The sequence below is a fragment of the Globicephala melas genome, chromosome 15 (genome assembly GCF_963455315.2).
Source record: "Globicephala melas chromosome 15, mGloMel1.2, whole genome shotgun sequence".
In the NCBI taxonomy this organism is placed as follows: domain Eukaryota; kingdom Metazoa; phylum Chordata; class Mammalia; order Artiodactyla; family Delphinidae; genus Globicephala; species Globicephala melas.
In genome coordinates, this window is record NC_083328.1 from 40,222,320 (window position 1) to 40,238,448 (window position 16,129).

The 16,129-nt window shown below is 44.5% G+C and overlaps 1 protein-coding gene across 1 annotated transcript in view; it reads left to right on the forward strand.

Moving 5' to 3' along the window:
• SLC24A3 (solute carrier family 24 member 3) overlaps positions 1 to 16,129 on the forward strand; it is a 460,077-nt gene that overhangs the window by 377,046 nt on the left and 66,902 nt on the right. The window lies entirely within an intron of this gene.

The following is a 16,129-nucleotide window of genomic DNA, read 5'->3' on the forward strand; positions in this document are numbered from 1 at the left end:
GCCAGTTGAATACAGAGAAAAGGTCATATAGAAGGTCTTAGGGGAGATCCTAGAGAAGAACTTGGATCCCAGACTCCTAACTGGGGACTCTTCCTACAGGTTATACAACCAGGTTATACAGGTTATACAACCAGGTTATATAACCTACAGGTTTTATATATATATATATATATATATACTATATATATATATATTATACAACCAGGTTATATAACCTACAGGTTTTATATATATATATACAATATATATACAACAGGTTATATAACCTACAGGTTATACAACCAGGTTATACAACCAGGAAATGCCTGACCCACTGGAGACCTTCAGGTCGACCAGGAGTGAAGCCCATTAGAGCCGTTCAAACTCCCTTGTTACCTGCAAGGCAAGGGTAAGCCGGGTCAGTGTCAGTGTTGGAGTCTGAATGCAACAGGCACTTAAGGAAGGTCCAAGGGAATGAAGGCACTCATATGGGGTCCCTTCTACTGAAGGATGAAGCTACCCGTTCCCGTTCTTTCTAAGAAGCGGTACGGTTGCACACAATCCATTCTTCCCAGTCACCATCTCCCCATTTTTCCATGTAAAAGTATTGTTATTGTTATTCCGTTACGTCTGGGTTTTCTGCTTTGTTAGACCACCTCTCCCACTATCACCATAGCATCTCCACCTTGCAAGATTTGGGCTTTTTGGAAGAGGAGAGAATTGCTTTACAGGCAGACCTCAGAGATTTTCAGGGTTCAGTTCCAGGCCACTGCAATAAGGGGAATATCACGATAAAGTAAGTCAGGAATTTTTGGTTTCCCAGTGCATATATAAAAGTTGTTTACTGTACTGTCGTCGATGAGCGTGCAATAGCGTTATGTCTAAAAAACGGTGTACATACGTTAATTTGAAAATAATGCTGTGGGGGAAATGGCACCAATAGCCTTGCTCAACGCAGGGTTGCCACAAACCTTCAATTTGTAAAAATCACAATACCTGCAAAGCACAATAGCAAAGTTCAATAAAACGAGGTATGCCTGTACTTAGTTTCGGCACTCATAGGCTTAACATGATTTTTGACCATTCTGCTTCTAGAAACCTCAAGGCCACTTATACCTTTTATGGACATAGAGGAATCCTGACTCTTGTGTTTATGAGGCAGATGGGTTGAGGATGGATGAAAAGGCACAGAATGAAAACTATTCAATATTCTTGGGGGAGGAGGATTATGATAAAATAGATAAAGGAACCCCACACTGTAAGATACAAGGAAGAGAGGACTGAGTTGTTCCTGACCAATATTATTTTAATCGTTCTACTACGTTAGTGAGCAGTGGAAGGAACCCCACAGTGCCTTCCCTTGAGAAGAATGTTCAGTTGAGTGATTTGTGAGATATTTATCTGTCACAGTCATTGAACAAGTGTAAACACTGGGTAATGATAAGAGACGGGATTTCGTAAGGAGACATGGATTAGAACAGGTAGCAGCAAATTTGAAGTCACTTTAAAGGAAATTTTAATTAGCTTCCAATTAACAGATACCTTAAGGAAATACCTGCAAAAGTGGAAATGCTCTTATCATTGATGAGTAGAGAAAGCATCAGAGTGACAGTAGCAAGACGGTGGAATAGGAAGCCCAAGGCACTCCTTCCCCCATGGAGACACCAACTTAACAACAATAACGTGGACCAGGCACCCCTTCCCCTGTGGAGACACCAACTTAACAACATAATATGGACCAGGCACCCCTTCCTCTATGGAGACACCAACTTAACAACTATATATGGTGTATGAACCATATATTGTCTTTGTGAGAACTTCAAAAGCCAGTTGAAAGGTCACAGCGCCCCAGGTGAGTGCAATGCTAAAAAGAGGTGCATTGGGGCAGGAAAGTCCATTGCACTTACCTGCCATACTCCATCCCCCTCCAGTGCAGTGCAGTATGATCAGGAGAAAACTCCCAACGCACTGCCCCTCCCTCTGGAGGGAAGAGGAAGGTGGAACGTGTGTCCAGTGTTCTGGCTTTTTAGGGTGCTGCCCAAGGGACCAATTTCTGTCTTACCTGATTCAGATCACTGACAGGGAGAGCAGTAGCGACCTTGGATGTCTGGGGGACCACTGAGAAGGAAGGTGACCCCGCTGACTTACCACAGCACCCGAGAGATTGCAGCATCACACACAGACACCAGGGGGAGCTCATGAGTAGAAACAGGCACATTTCTTCAGCTGGGGAAGTACACATACAAGCCTAGAGAAGATGCGACCCCAGAAGAGGTTTGAGAAACCTATAGATTTTCTCGCGGGGCTGCTTGGTGACGATTTTTCCCTGTGTCGAAACAATCTGTAAAGACTGGGAGGAGTGGCTGTTTTTTTCAGATGCCCAAATCTCAACAGAAGATCAAAAGGCACACAAAGAAACAGGGAAACATGGTCAAATCAAAGGACTAAAAAAAGAAAAAACTCCAGAACCTGACCCTAAAGAAATGGAGACCTATGAATTGTCTGACAAAAAATTTAAGACAACTATCACAATGATACTCAATGAGCTAAAAGAGAAAACAGATAACTAAATGAAATCAGGTAAATAATACATGAACAAAAGGAGAATATCAGCAAAAGAGAGAAACTATTAAAAAAGAACCAAACAGAAATTCTGCAGCTGAAGAATAAAGTAACTGAATGGAAGAATTCATTCAATTCACAGGAATGTTTAGAATAAGCCAAGATACAGCAACTCTCCTCTTTTTTAAAATTACATTTTAACTTTTATAGCGTCCTAAGGCCTCTTGCCTCTCCTTCTGTCCCATTTTGACAATCAGGAAGAGCAGAGGAAATAAGTGTGGTAGAAACATCATTCTGTGTACTTTTGCATCAGTGGGATTTGTGGAGAGGGAGGGTAGGTTGAAATTATGGGCTTAAAGAAGGATTTTGCAATTATCTTTCATTCCGTTATAATTAGTAAGCCTCTCTGTGGGCAAGGCAGGGACTGTGTGACCACACTTTAGTCTCAGAATTCAGTGTTACAGCATTCTTGAGGACCAAGAATGGGTCCCGAGTTTCTGTAAATTTGGACTCTGCGTACTGCCCAGTCCACTCAGCCCCACCCTCAGCTGTGCTAAGGCTTCTCTGTGCCTCAGCAGGAAATCATGCAGGAGTTAAAAGCGTGAACACGGGTGAGCCTGGAGAACATTATGCTGAGTGGCATAAGCTAGACACAAAAGGACGGATGTTGTATGATCCCACTTACATGAAGTACCCAGCGGAGTCAAATTCATAGGGAGCAAGTAGAAGGGCGATTGCCAGGAGCTGGGGGAGAGAATGAGGAGTGAACGTTTAATGGGTACCGAGTGTTGGTTTGCGAAGATGAAAAAGTTCTGAAGGTGGATGGTGGTGATGGTCTTACAACATTGTTCTTTTTACTCTTTCAGTGACTTCAAATTGATAGTCTATTCATTTACAAAATTCACTTATCCCGTTCATTTGCTTAATAGCTAGGATTCAAAGTGTTAAAGATGTGATTTACCCAAGTGGAAAAAAAGACTAAGTAATCATTTTTAAGCGCCGTTTCCGAAGAATATGCCCCATGTTTCAAAATTATTGTTTGTGCCTTTAAATGACAATACTAACATCCTACTAACGACAACATTATTCACTAATGCCACTGAAAAGTGGTGAAGATGATAATTCTTATGTCATATATATTTAACTGCAAAAAAAAGAGTTTAAAAGAATACAAGGAACATGGGCTTCAGACTCTGACAAATGTGGACCTAAGTCTGTCACTTTCAGCTGCGGACCTCGGGAGAGTCCCTCTGCTGTTCTAACCTCAGTTTGCCCCTCTGTAAAATGGGAGTGACCACAGGCAACCACACAGGATTGTTAGGAGAGATGGAGGGTGAGGCAGGTTCATTAAAGACACCCACTCCCCAGGCACTGCCTCGGGTACAGGGCTTTGGGACCCCAGCTGGCCTAAGGAAAGCAGGACATTTTTATGTCAGGAAAAGAATTTGAAGCACACTCTGATTTGAACCCTTGCTGGGCGTGGAATCGGTCGAGGTCAGGGCCGCCTGGCACCTGGCACGTCGAGGTTCACGCTAGGACAAGTGTATTAGTTTCCTACCACCACTATCACAAAGTACCACAAACTTAGGGACCTCAAACAACACACATTGATCTTCTGACAGGTCTGGAGGTCAGAAGTCTAAAGTTAGAGCATCAGTAGGTCTGTGTTTCTTCTGGAAGCTACAGGGGAGGATCCAGTGCCTTGTCTTTTTCAGCTTCTAGAGGTACCTGCATTCCTCGGCTCAGCCCCTTCCTTGTATCACTCCAGCCTCTTGCTCTGTCATCATGTTTCTCACTACACCCTCTGACCCCCCTCCTTCCCTCTTCTTGGGACCCTCGTAATTACTTTGGACCCAACCAGGTCATCCAGGAAAATCTCCCTATCTCAAGATCCATAATTTGACACCTGCAAAGTCCCTTTTAGCATGGAAGCTAATACATCCTCGGGTTCTGGGATGCTGATGTGAACGTCTCTGTGGGCCATTGTTCAGCCGCCACCCCAGGCAGTCTGTTTCTTCGGGAGACCATCAAACAGCCCCTTGTGTTGCCCCTGAGCCCAGCCCAAAGGGTGAAGGGCAGGACGGCTCTGGGCACGCTGTCCTAGACAGTCTTTTAAAAACGCTCAGCCTGGTCCTGGAACTTCTTGGGTTGTTTGGATTTGACAGCCGGGCCGGGTAGACTCTACCTCCCACGTGGGAGTTTGTCTTCCCTGGGCGGTGTAAGCTCCTGCAAGATAGGGGCCCGCCTTCCGTTTTATTTGTATTCCTTGAGGCAAAAACAGTCTTTTATATAATGCTTACAAGCCTGGGCTTTGGAGTCTCTCAGCTGGCTCCACGACTGGGTACACAAGCTTAGCAGGTGACCGTGATCCTCGGTTTTCCACATCTGTAAAATGCAGACAACATCACGTAGCACTGCATGCGTCGGCCAGGGCTGCCTTAGCAAAGTACCACAGACCCGGGGGCTTAGACGACAGAAATGTATTTTCTTAAACGTCTGGAAGCTAAAAGTCTGAGATGCAGGTGTTGGCAGGGTTGATTTATTCTGAGGTCTTTCCTGCTGTGTCTTCAAGTGGTCCCCCCTCTGGATTTCCTTTTTCTTTTCTTTTCTTTTTTTTTTGGCCACGCTGCAACGCACGCAGGATCTTAGTTTCCCAACCAGGGATGGAACCCGTGCCCCCTGCGGATTCTTAACCGCTGGTCCGCCGGGGAATTCCCCAGATTCCCTCTTCTTCTAAGACACCAGTCACGTGGCATTAGAACCCGCCCTAGGAACCTCATTTGAACTGAATTACCTCTTTAAAGGCTGTATCCCCAGATACAGTCCCATTCTGAGGTCCTGGGAATTAGGGCTACAAAATGTGAATTTGTGGGGCGAGACACGACTCAGCCCGTGACAACCCCCCGCCTTCAAGAGCTGCGTGGGAACAAAATGCACTAAAGCCTGTAGAGAAGAGTCATTAGGATGGTGCCCGGCACTTGTAAATATTCAATGAACGGCTAGTGATGCTATTCTTTTCAAGGAAGTTAGCCAGCACTCCCTCCCACCCCTTTCTATATCTGCTATAAAATAGTTCACATGTTTATAAGAGGAAAAAAAGCCTCCTTTGCCTTCCGTTTCCTTTGGAGTTCCCTACTCAGCGTTTATTTTTATGCTCATAGCCGGGCCTAAGTACTGAGTTGCTGCCAGTCAAAAGGGATGTGTGTTGTTTGCTCCACGGTAATGGAATTTATATTCTGTAAAAGGAAGCTGCTTATCTCTTTGAAATGTTCATTATCGAGGCATGCCTGAGTCACCTTCTTCAGTGCAGCAACGCTGGCTTTGCTTTTCACAGACCACTTTTGGTGGGCTCACGCCCTTTCACTGCTGGGATCTAGAGTTTTGTCCTTCATAGAAGAATTGAGAAAATGAGTCTCGCATTGACAGATCCCTGTCGCCCAGCTGGCACCAGGAATTCTGCCGGGGAGACCCTTGGCCCTCTAAGGAGGAAATGAAGGGCTTTGCACTAGTTGGATCCAGATACTCACCTGTATCAAAAGACTTGTGCCAGAGTAGTCAGAGCAGCTTTAATCATCATACCTCAAAACATCCCAAATACCATCGACAAGTCAGTCGATAAACAAATGCAGTAACGATCAACGATAAAAAGGAACAAATTATTGATACACACAGCATAGACAAAGCTCAGAAATATGCCGAGTGAAAAGAAGCACATGCAAAAATGCACACACCGTGTGATTTCACTTATACGAAGTTCTAGAACTGTGGAAACTAAACTATGGTGATCGAAACCAGATCAGCGATCGACTAGGTAGTGATTGGCTGGAAGGGGGATAGGAGGCACTTCTGTGGGTGACAGAAATGTTCTGTGTCCTGACTGGGGCCGGGGCGGGGGGTGTTACATGGACGTACAGATTTGTTTATAACTCATTCAGCTGTACATTTTAAATGGATGCATTTTATTGCTTGTAAATGAAACTTCCATTTTTTTCTTTAAAAAGCAATCAACAAATAAAACAACATCCAACCAAATAGAAGAAAAGTAATCTCATCAATTTCACAGCCCATGAAGTTAGAAAAAGAGACATTTGACTACATTTTTCATATTTGTGCATATGTTTATCTCACAGGCACAGGCTGTTTCTAATTCACTGATGGCTGTGGAATATGCCCATTTTTGAGCAGAGGATCTGTCTCTTTATCTGGTTGGTTCTCAGGAGGGATGCTTACCTCCCCTGTCTACAAGCTTGTGGAAGTAAAGGTGTGATGCACAGAGGGAGTGAATCCATCGTTTCCCGGACACCAAGAATAGTCTAGAAACTTGCATGAGTTTCTACAGGACAGAAATCAGATGTGATTGTTTTGAACCAGAGCAGGGAAAACTTTCATTCAGAGCACATGTAGGAAGGGATGAAGGTGGAGATGGGTGCACTTGAGGGATGTCCTTGGTCCTGGAGGAGATCTCAGAGCTTCCAGCACAGAATCAGAGGGTTTGGTGTGTGAGTCAGGTGGTGGGGAAGGAGTTATCAGGGTCGTTCATCAAAGGACCCTGTTTGCGCCTCGGACATCTATTGCTCTGTAACTAGCCACCCAACTTAGTAGTGTGAAATAACAACCATTTAATTCTCAGTAAGTCTGTGCTCCGGGAACTTGGACAGATCCCAGGAGGGATGGCTTGTCTCCGTTCCACAGTGTCTATGGGAACACTGGAAATACTAGGAAATACTAGGGATATGCAGTGTCACTGGAAATATTGTACTGGCTGGAGGTGACCTGAATGGCTGGGATCATCTGGAAGGTTCCTGGATGGGGTGACTTGAGGCTGGGCTCAGCCGGAACCGTCACCTGGAGAACCTGCCTGTGCCCTCCCACCCACCCACGTGGCTGGGGCCTCCTAACACCATGGCAGCTCCAGGGCCTCAGATGACTTTCCCGGCAGCTCAGGGCTCTGAAAATAAAGCAGACACTCTATGGCCTCTTGTGACCTATCCACTTCCGTTGTACTCTGTTGGTGAGAAAGCCACAAGCCCACCTGGATTCACAAGGAGGGGTCGTAGAGCTCAACTCCTGATGAGAGGCGTGTCCAAGGACTTGTGACCATGTTTGAAAACCACCCTAACCCTAAAACAAGTGAATCAGTTGGCCCTTTCCCATCTCCATCCACTGACTACTGGCTTTCCCGAGGCAGAACCAGAAAAATGGTCTTTAAAGCAGGGGAAGATCTGTCTAGGGAGACTTGTGACTTGTGGCTGAGAATGCCAAGTCTGAGCTAACACTGGACCTTTACAATGTCCAGGATTATAGAAGACTCATCAAGTAAGTAGTCAGGTGAACACACTCAGGTATTACATCCCCTCTTTGGGGCCCTACAACACTGACCACACACCCTGAAGTGAAGCTTGCCTTACCTGCACACCCTGTGTACCTTCACAGAGCTAGCAGTCAGCTCTCCCATTTAGAGGAACTGGGGGAAGTAGGCCCGTTCACCTGCAAAGAAGACTCAGGCTAGTTGTCATATGACTCGGCTGTTAGTTCATGTGTATGACCAAGCCTCCAAAGGCCATCAGGCATTTGAGGATCTTTCCCAAAGGAAGGATCAAAATGGACAAACAGAACAGCTGTCCGCCAAGTGACTAAAGATAATTCAGGTGACAGAAATGAACTTTAAAAAATGTGATTCGTATCCTCATGAGTTTCACAAGGATATTGAAGCCATAAAACCAGAACAGGCTGGTATTTAAAAGGTGTGGGGTTAGGCAATCAATAAAAAGGTAAAAAGAAATTGTTTTTAAAAACTTTCTTCAAGATTTTACATTTTTTTTCTTTTACATTATGGTTTATCACAAGACGTTGAATATAATTCCCTGTGCTATACAGAAGGACCTTGTTGTTTATCTGTTTTATATATAGTAGTTTGTATCTACTAATCCCAAACTCCTAATTTATCCCTTTCCCCTTGTTTTTAAAAATTTCAATGTGATTCCCAAATGTTAAGAATATGAAAAGGACTAAAATAAAAAAAATTGATATACTGCTGATCAGAACAGACTTGAGAGACACAGGAATCATTCAGAGTAGGAAGAAAAAGTGATGGGAAATACGACAGAAAAATTCAGAAACATGGAAGATCAATCTGGGGGCTCCAGTATGAAATCTAACTGGAGTTCCAGAAGAAGAGAGAGCAGAAACTGGAGAGGAAGTCAACAAGTATACAATAGTAGGAAATTTCCTCTCAACAGAAGGAAAACATACATCCACATATTGAAAGAGCTGACACAGTGGCAGACACAAAGAATGAAAGTAAACTTGTACTTAGAAACATCTGCATGAAATGTTGAAATATCCAGCCAAAGATCCTAAAATTTTCAGAAAGGAAATAGGTCATGTACAAAGGAATGGAACTGGACTAACTTCAGACTTCAATTGGCAACACTGAATGCCAGAAGACAACAGAACTATACTTTGAATGTTAGGAAAGCTAATGAGTTTGGACCGAAAATTCTATAGTAGCTAAACAAACAATCAAATGGGAGATAAAATAAAGATATTTTCTAGCAAAAGCTTCAGAATTTTACCTCTCACTTAACCTCTTTTAGGAAGCTGCTGAAGAATGTGCTTCAGCAAAATTAGGGTAAAATCTAAAAAAGAAGTTGGCAAAATCAACACAGAAGTCCAATGAAAAGAAATCCTAAAAAGCCAACTGAGCAAGCAAGTCTAAAAAGAAAATGCTCCAGATTTTCAAAGAAAGGGTTCTAAGGTCTCCAAGAAGATGAATGGAATTAATTGCAAGTCATATAAAAAAAAATGTAAGCGTCTTCACATGCTGGTAATATGGGGAAGAAGGCACATGTTGAGTCTCCCAATAAGGAAAGAGATATAGTTTCCAACTCCAAGACAAAAAAATCTATGCAAGAAATGTACTGTGAATATATAGTGCAAACTAAAATATGGAATAGTTGATTTTTAAGGTAATAGATTCTACTTTATCTTGACTAAAGAATATTATCTTTTGAATGGCAAGTGGGTCGTGGCATTAACCCACAAGAAAAAATGACGTTCTGAGCACACTATTTGAGTGGGAGTATTCACTCACTAGTAGTAATAATGTGACTGCTATTTTTCTACATTTAGACTCAACCTTTAGATAAAACATAGACAACTAAAAGATGGTGGTAGACTAGAATGTAAATGTTTTTCACATTGACAACGTAAAGATCGAGTTATACCTGAGAGAAGTTTAGAACGTAGAAGGTGGGTGAGGAGGTTGCTGAAGGGGGATGTGAACACTCTTGCTCTACCTAATGTGGAATGAAGAAGTACTTCCAAAAGCTAATGGAATGTGAAATAGAGGGAAAAACCTTCAGATATATATTAGCCCAAATAATAATAATATGCCTTTCAAATATTAAGAGAATAAGGGGATGTAAGGAAAGATATAAATGAGTTAATCTTTATTTTTCATAGTGGGATTCAATAGACGATATCTAAAATGGATAAATCTATAAAGAGCTATTGTGATCCTTTTATTTGGCATTAGGAAATAAGAACAAAACAACTAAAAATGAAAATAATTAAAAGTGTACACTGCTGGCAAGAAGGAGGGGTGAGGAAGCTGTTTTTCCTTGTAGACCCTTAAGTACTTATCTAATTTTTTTGTGCAATTTAATTTTCTTAATATGGAGATAAAGTCATTAAGATAACCCCTAGAAGAACTAACTCAAGTATAAAGGCGAGAAGGAGGAACAAGGGAGAAGAGAAACACCACGAGTAGCTGTCTCTTATTACATAGGCTTTAATCAGAGTTCTAAACCTGTCACATAGATCGATGCATTTGATCCTCATAATACCCTGGAGGGGGGATGCCGTTATTAGCCCCATTTTCAAGATGGTAAAGCTGAGGCACAGACATAACAGCTTGCCCACAGTCGTATGCCTGGGAGTGTGGGGGCTGGGATTTGAGCTCAGAGACTCTGGCCAGGGGTCCTGGTCTTCACCATCTGCCCTACTGCTTTTCTCGTGTTTCATAGTGAGATGTCAATAGAAACCAATATACAAAGGTAGAAGCAAATTAGTTGGTATTAGTTTTGTGACACCTAAAATAACCCAATGCAGAAATGTTTAGAATGGTTACCTCTGGGGAGTGAGACGGGGGTGAAGGGCAAGGGCAGGCAGAAGATTTTTATTTTCACACACAGTCAGTTGTACTGCTTGATTTTCTTAAACCATAATCATCACTTTTATATTTGAAAGTTTATCTTACACAAGACCTACAAATTTCAGTGGATTGTTAATTGCAAATCAGATAGAAATAGGAAGAAGTCGATGGAAACAGTGTATGACCCTTCTGTCTCCCAAGATTGGAAGTAATTTGTATACATGTGCATGACTTAGGCAACCAAATGCACCCTTAGGAAATTTGATTTAAACATTTTGGGACTTCCCTGGTGGTCCAGCGGTTAAGATTTTGCCTTCCACTGCAGGGGGTGTGGGTTTGATCCCTGGTCAGGGAGCTAAGATCCCACATGCCTTGGGGCCAAAAAACCAAAAAGAAACGTGAAACAGAAGCAATATTGTAACAAATTCAATAAAGACTTTAAAAATGGTCCACATCAAAAAAAATTTTTTTAAATAAACATTTTATTAAGTATTTGTTTCGTTTGAAGGGAACTATATTAAAACTTTCTTGCTAATACTTTTATCCAACTTTAAGGCTCCAGACAATGATTAGACTTTATCAGTCTGTGACTTAGTAAAAGTGAAGCTATATGACCTTTGAGACCAGCTCATAAAAGGCTATGCAGCTTCTGCCTGTTCTCTTGGGACACTTACATTTGGAGCCCAGAGCCCTCATTTAAGTGGTCCAACTGCCCCGAGGCTGCCACACTGTGAGGAAGCCCCAGCCACAGGGAGAGACCATTGGTAGGTTAGGCCAGTAGCCCTAGCTGGGAACCCAGTTGACAGCCGACGTCAGCCACCAGCCCCGCCAGTGAACAAAACTTCCGATGATTCCAGCCCCCCGCCTTTGAGTCTTTCCAGCTAAAAGTGACACCCAGCAATTCCGCACTTCTTCTTTTATCCTGATGTGACTCTCAAAGTAAATTTTTTTTTTTTTTTTTTTTTTGCGGTACGCGGGCCTCTCACTCTTGGGGCCCTTCCCGTTGCGGAGCACAGGCTCCGGACGGGCAGGCTCAACGGCCATGGCTCACGGGCCCAGCCACTCCGCGGCATGTGGGATCTTCCTGGACCGGGGCACGAACCCGTGTCCCCTGCATCGGCAGGCGGACTCTCAACCACTGCGCCACCAGGGAAGCCCTCAAAGTAAATTTTTATTCTAAATCTAAAAGAGATATTAAAACAGATCTACTTTTTAAGCAGACTGATGGATGGCAACACTGCTAGTGTGTGGGCTCTGAAATATTCATAAGGAATAGGTAAAACCTATTGTTACTTCTCAAAATCTCATACACATAGGTGGGGTTTCCTTCTGCGCTGTGTGGGACAGCGCAGATAATCATTTCTGATTATCTAGACATCCTTCAGCCTAACAGGTGGTAGCAGGATGGGGCAGTGGTCTCAACCCCTGCTGGATGTTAGGAATCACCTGGGAAGCTTTGAAAAATCCCAGTGGCCCAGCCAGAGCCTGGCTCAGCTAACTCAGCATCTCCGGGGGTGGGACCCAGGCATGAGTGTTTCCTAAAGCTTCCAGGTGATTCCAGTGTGCAGCCACAGTTGAGCGTCTGATTCAAAAAGCCTGGGGTGGGCCCAGGAATCTATTATCAAACAGACCCAGGTCATTCTTATGATCAGCTAAGTTTTATAATCCCTGGCAAAGGGGTGACTGTGTGGGCTCCGTAGGTATTCAGACCTGGTTCAAGGTGTGGCTCAATCACTTTCAAACTCTGACCCCTGGGCAGATTATGTAACCTTGCTTAGCCTTGGTTGACTCATGTGTAAAATGTCAAGAGTAAAAGATTGGAAGGAAAAAGGCGGGAAGAGTGCTTGGTGCAGCGTTTGGCACATAAGAACCAACTTTTAAATGTTGGCTGTTAAGGAAGGGACTCCATCGCGGGCCATGGCATCCTGGGAAACAGCCCAGTACCGGGTCCCTGAAAGCCCCAAATCGTTCTGAGGGGCTTTTTCTTTCCTGGGAACGAGACAGGGCGCTCCAGGTAAAGCCACTCTTTGTTCCTAATGCCTCCATGGACGGCCTTCCGCTCACCCCGGAGTCTTAGGATCTTCTCAGACACTTCTGCGTGGATCCTTGCACACTGCTGAGGGGCTGGTGTGGGTAACAGTGGTCATTCCAGGTGGAGACGTGACGTGAGGATGAGCACAGGCCGAGCTTCGGTTCACAGCACGTGAAGGGCGAGGCCGGGGAGAAGCTCAGGCCTGCAGGCCGTGCGTTGGGAAGAGTCGGGGGACGGAGAGGAGGCACAGATAGAGGGGCGAGGTCCCACGCCCACCCCAGCCCACCTCATGTCTCCACTTCCTCCAAACAGGACAAGCACCGTATCCTTACTGCTTTACTTTCCACACCGCACTTGATGGCACTTCTGATCCTGGGAACAGCTAAGGCACTCACTGCTCTCCATTTACACGGTCATTTGCAAAGTGAAATTAACATAAATACTTAGATAACTTCTCCCCGTGATTTTGGCTAGAAACTAGTCCGCTCTTTAGGGAAGAGGCTTTTGTCAGCTGGCAGGTTTTACTGGCTGCCTGAGCCTCTGCTTCACTGCTTAAGGCAGATCAAGTCTAGATGTGTTTTGATGTTACCGTATTTTAATTCTCAAGATCTTTAATGCAGGGGGACGTTATCTTCCAAGCATCCGTTAAAGAAACCTTCTTGTGTTCAGTTTTCCGTGGCTGCGGAATTGACTCATGGGCGTCCTGTTCTCCCTACCCTGAGTCACAGAAAGTACCTAAAATAAATTGCCTGATGGATCTACTGGCGCCGGATGAGCCACACAGACGCAGCAACCAGTATTTCTTGGTATGAAAATATCACTGCACACCCCCGAGATCAGAGTGTGACCCTGAGTCCACACCTGAGAGGCGACAAGTGCTTCCTTTCCAACCTGGCGCTCCCACGGTGGCAGCCACCCACGTTTCCTTTGGACACAGAATAGGTCAGATGAGCTCCCGATATGACGCAAGCTCCAACCGTCATCAAACAGTAGGTAGGAAGCTTCGTTTTAAAGTACACGGTCCACATTTCCTGTCCTCTGTAACTTGATGAAGCCAGAGAAATGTGGATCCTTCCAGGTTTGAAACGGACCCTTCCAAATCCATATCCAAGCCTGTGGACTGGGAAGTAGCTGTCTCTCCTGTCTTTCTATCCCCCTTTGCCTCCAGCATTTTAATTTCCAGAGAGACGAGAAGGAAAAGGAGCATCTTCCCCTTATGCTTACATTACCGGTTTTCTGACAGCCTGGAAAACATCGTGGTAATGTAAACACCAAATGCTAATGTAATAATGTACTTTTAGCCAGGTTCTTACTTCCAGAAGCTTCAACTCAAATACACGGTCTTAGCTGTCTGATTTCTGAACTCACAGGATATGTCTTAGCTTCCTTTTCTATCAGCACTTCAAAGGCAGAGAAGCCCCACCCCATCTTGGAGACCCTAGTCCCACAAGACTGTGTTACAGATCGGGACAGTGAAACGATCCCTCAAGCTTGACATTGTCCTTTTAGGCTTCATAATTGATAAAATGAGGACATATTTGCCTCCTCTGTGTACCTGGCTACTAACCCAAATGGTATAAAGTTTAAAATAACTTCAGCACCACTGATTTGGATTTCTTTATATTGTCTTTTCAATAGGTCGAGTACGAGAGCTTGGGAGGGAGCAGGAATGTTCTGGCCTGGTTTGTACCAAAGGGTGGTTTCCCCCAGCATCTTAAGCCGAGTTGGTGCTAGAAATTGATGAAGTAGGAAACCCCACACAAGCGGTGTTTCTAGTTTGCAGCTGCAACTCAGACACACCCAGTTGCTCTCTAGCGCAAAGACCCTAAGTGGCGACCCATGCCCACTGCATCCTGTCCAGACCTCCCACCCCAGGGTGAGGGCTGCAGGCCCCAGTCTCTTGCTGTTTATACTGCAAGGTCACAGGTGTGACTCAGACTCCAAAATTCTGCATCCCCTAAGCCAGCGCTTCTCACACCGTAACGCACATGTGGGTCCCCCGGCGGTCTTGTTAAGAGGCAGATTCGGGTGCAGCGGGTCTAGAGTGGGGCCTGAGAGCTGCAGTCCTAACAGGCTGTCCCGACCACACTTGGGTAACTAGCGGAGATGGCACTAAGCCGTGGAGGGAGCATCTCCTCAGTCCTCAGCGGAATGACTTCCACTTGGCACTTACCGGGCTGAGATAAGAGACTGCATGTTGTAGGAGCCACGTTAATTCTTCCAGGAAAACTGTAAATGTGGCCAAGTTTCTCTCTGTGATAACGGATGAAACAGAAAGCACACATAATGGAAATCCACAGACAGCCCCAAACAGTGTTTTTGCTGTTAGCTTCAAGCTCTCCCCCTAAGTTCTCATCGGCGCAGCCAGGATGGACAGAGAACCACCTTACCTCCCGTCCCCCTTCTGGTGGAGGGACAAGTAATTAAATGTCAAAGAGCCAGGGACTGAGAAAGGGCAGAGCCTCAGGGCTTCTGTTGCCAAAAAGTAGATTAAGGGGCCTGTGAACTTGATGAGAAAAAATACATCTTTCTTTTTGCTAACCACTTCTATTTAACATTTCACTTCATTATTCATGAGGAACAGGCCATGGTAACGTGAGCTGGGATTTTGTCTCCAATAGACACACAAGCTGTTTTCGTGCTATGTTACAGTTACTGCAGGTACTCCAGACCCTTCCCACTGATCACTACACTTAAACAACTGATTTCTTACAATAAGGAAGTTTACTGGCTCTTGTTAATAGAGAGGCATGTATGACGATATCTTGAGTTCTCACTGTTTTGATAACTGGATTTCAGTGAATCGGTTTCTTTATAGTTCTTTGTTATTTTTTTTTTTTTGCCTTTTAATACACAGTTCTGAAAAGGGGTCCAGTGAGTGCAAAGGAACACGTAGCACAGAATGTTTAGAATCCTGAGCACAGCGTTGGTTGTAAAGAAGTGGCCGCTGGTGTGTTCAGCATTGTCAAGGCTAATTAAAATAATTCTTCCAGATTAGGGATCACAAATGCCTGTCCTGGCAGCGCCCAGGTATACAGAATAAATGAGTGAAGGGGTCAGGTCTGAGGACATTAGTAGCAGAAAGGAAGGAGTACATGGTGGTTGACTCTTGCCTTTGCAGCTGAGGAACATAGAGGGAAGGGGAGGGGTCAGTGAGGGCCGAAGGATGCACATCCACCTAGAAAGGGCTCCCCTGACAGCTCCACGGTGGCACGAGAATAACCCCCTGTTGCCAGGTCTTCAGGCTTTTTTCAAGAGAAGGAAAAAGTCTTGGTGTGGTAGAAATCTCCCACAAAATTGTAATGAACATGTGGGCAATTACTACAATTAACAAGAAACAAAGGGGGAAAGAAAAAAAACTCTGAGCAAGCCAAATGGCTGGAATAAAACAGCCGTCAATA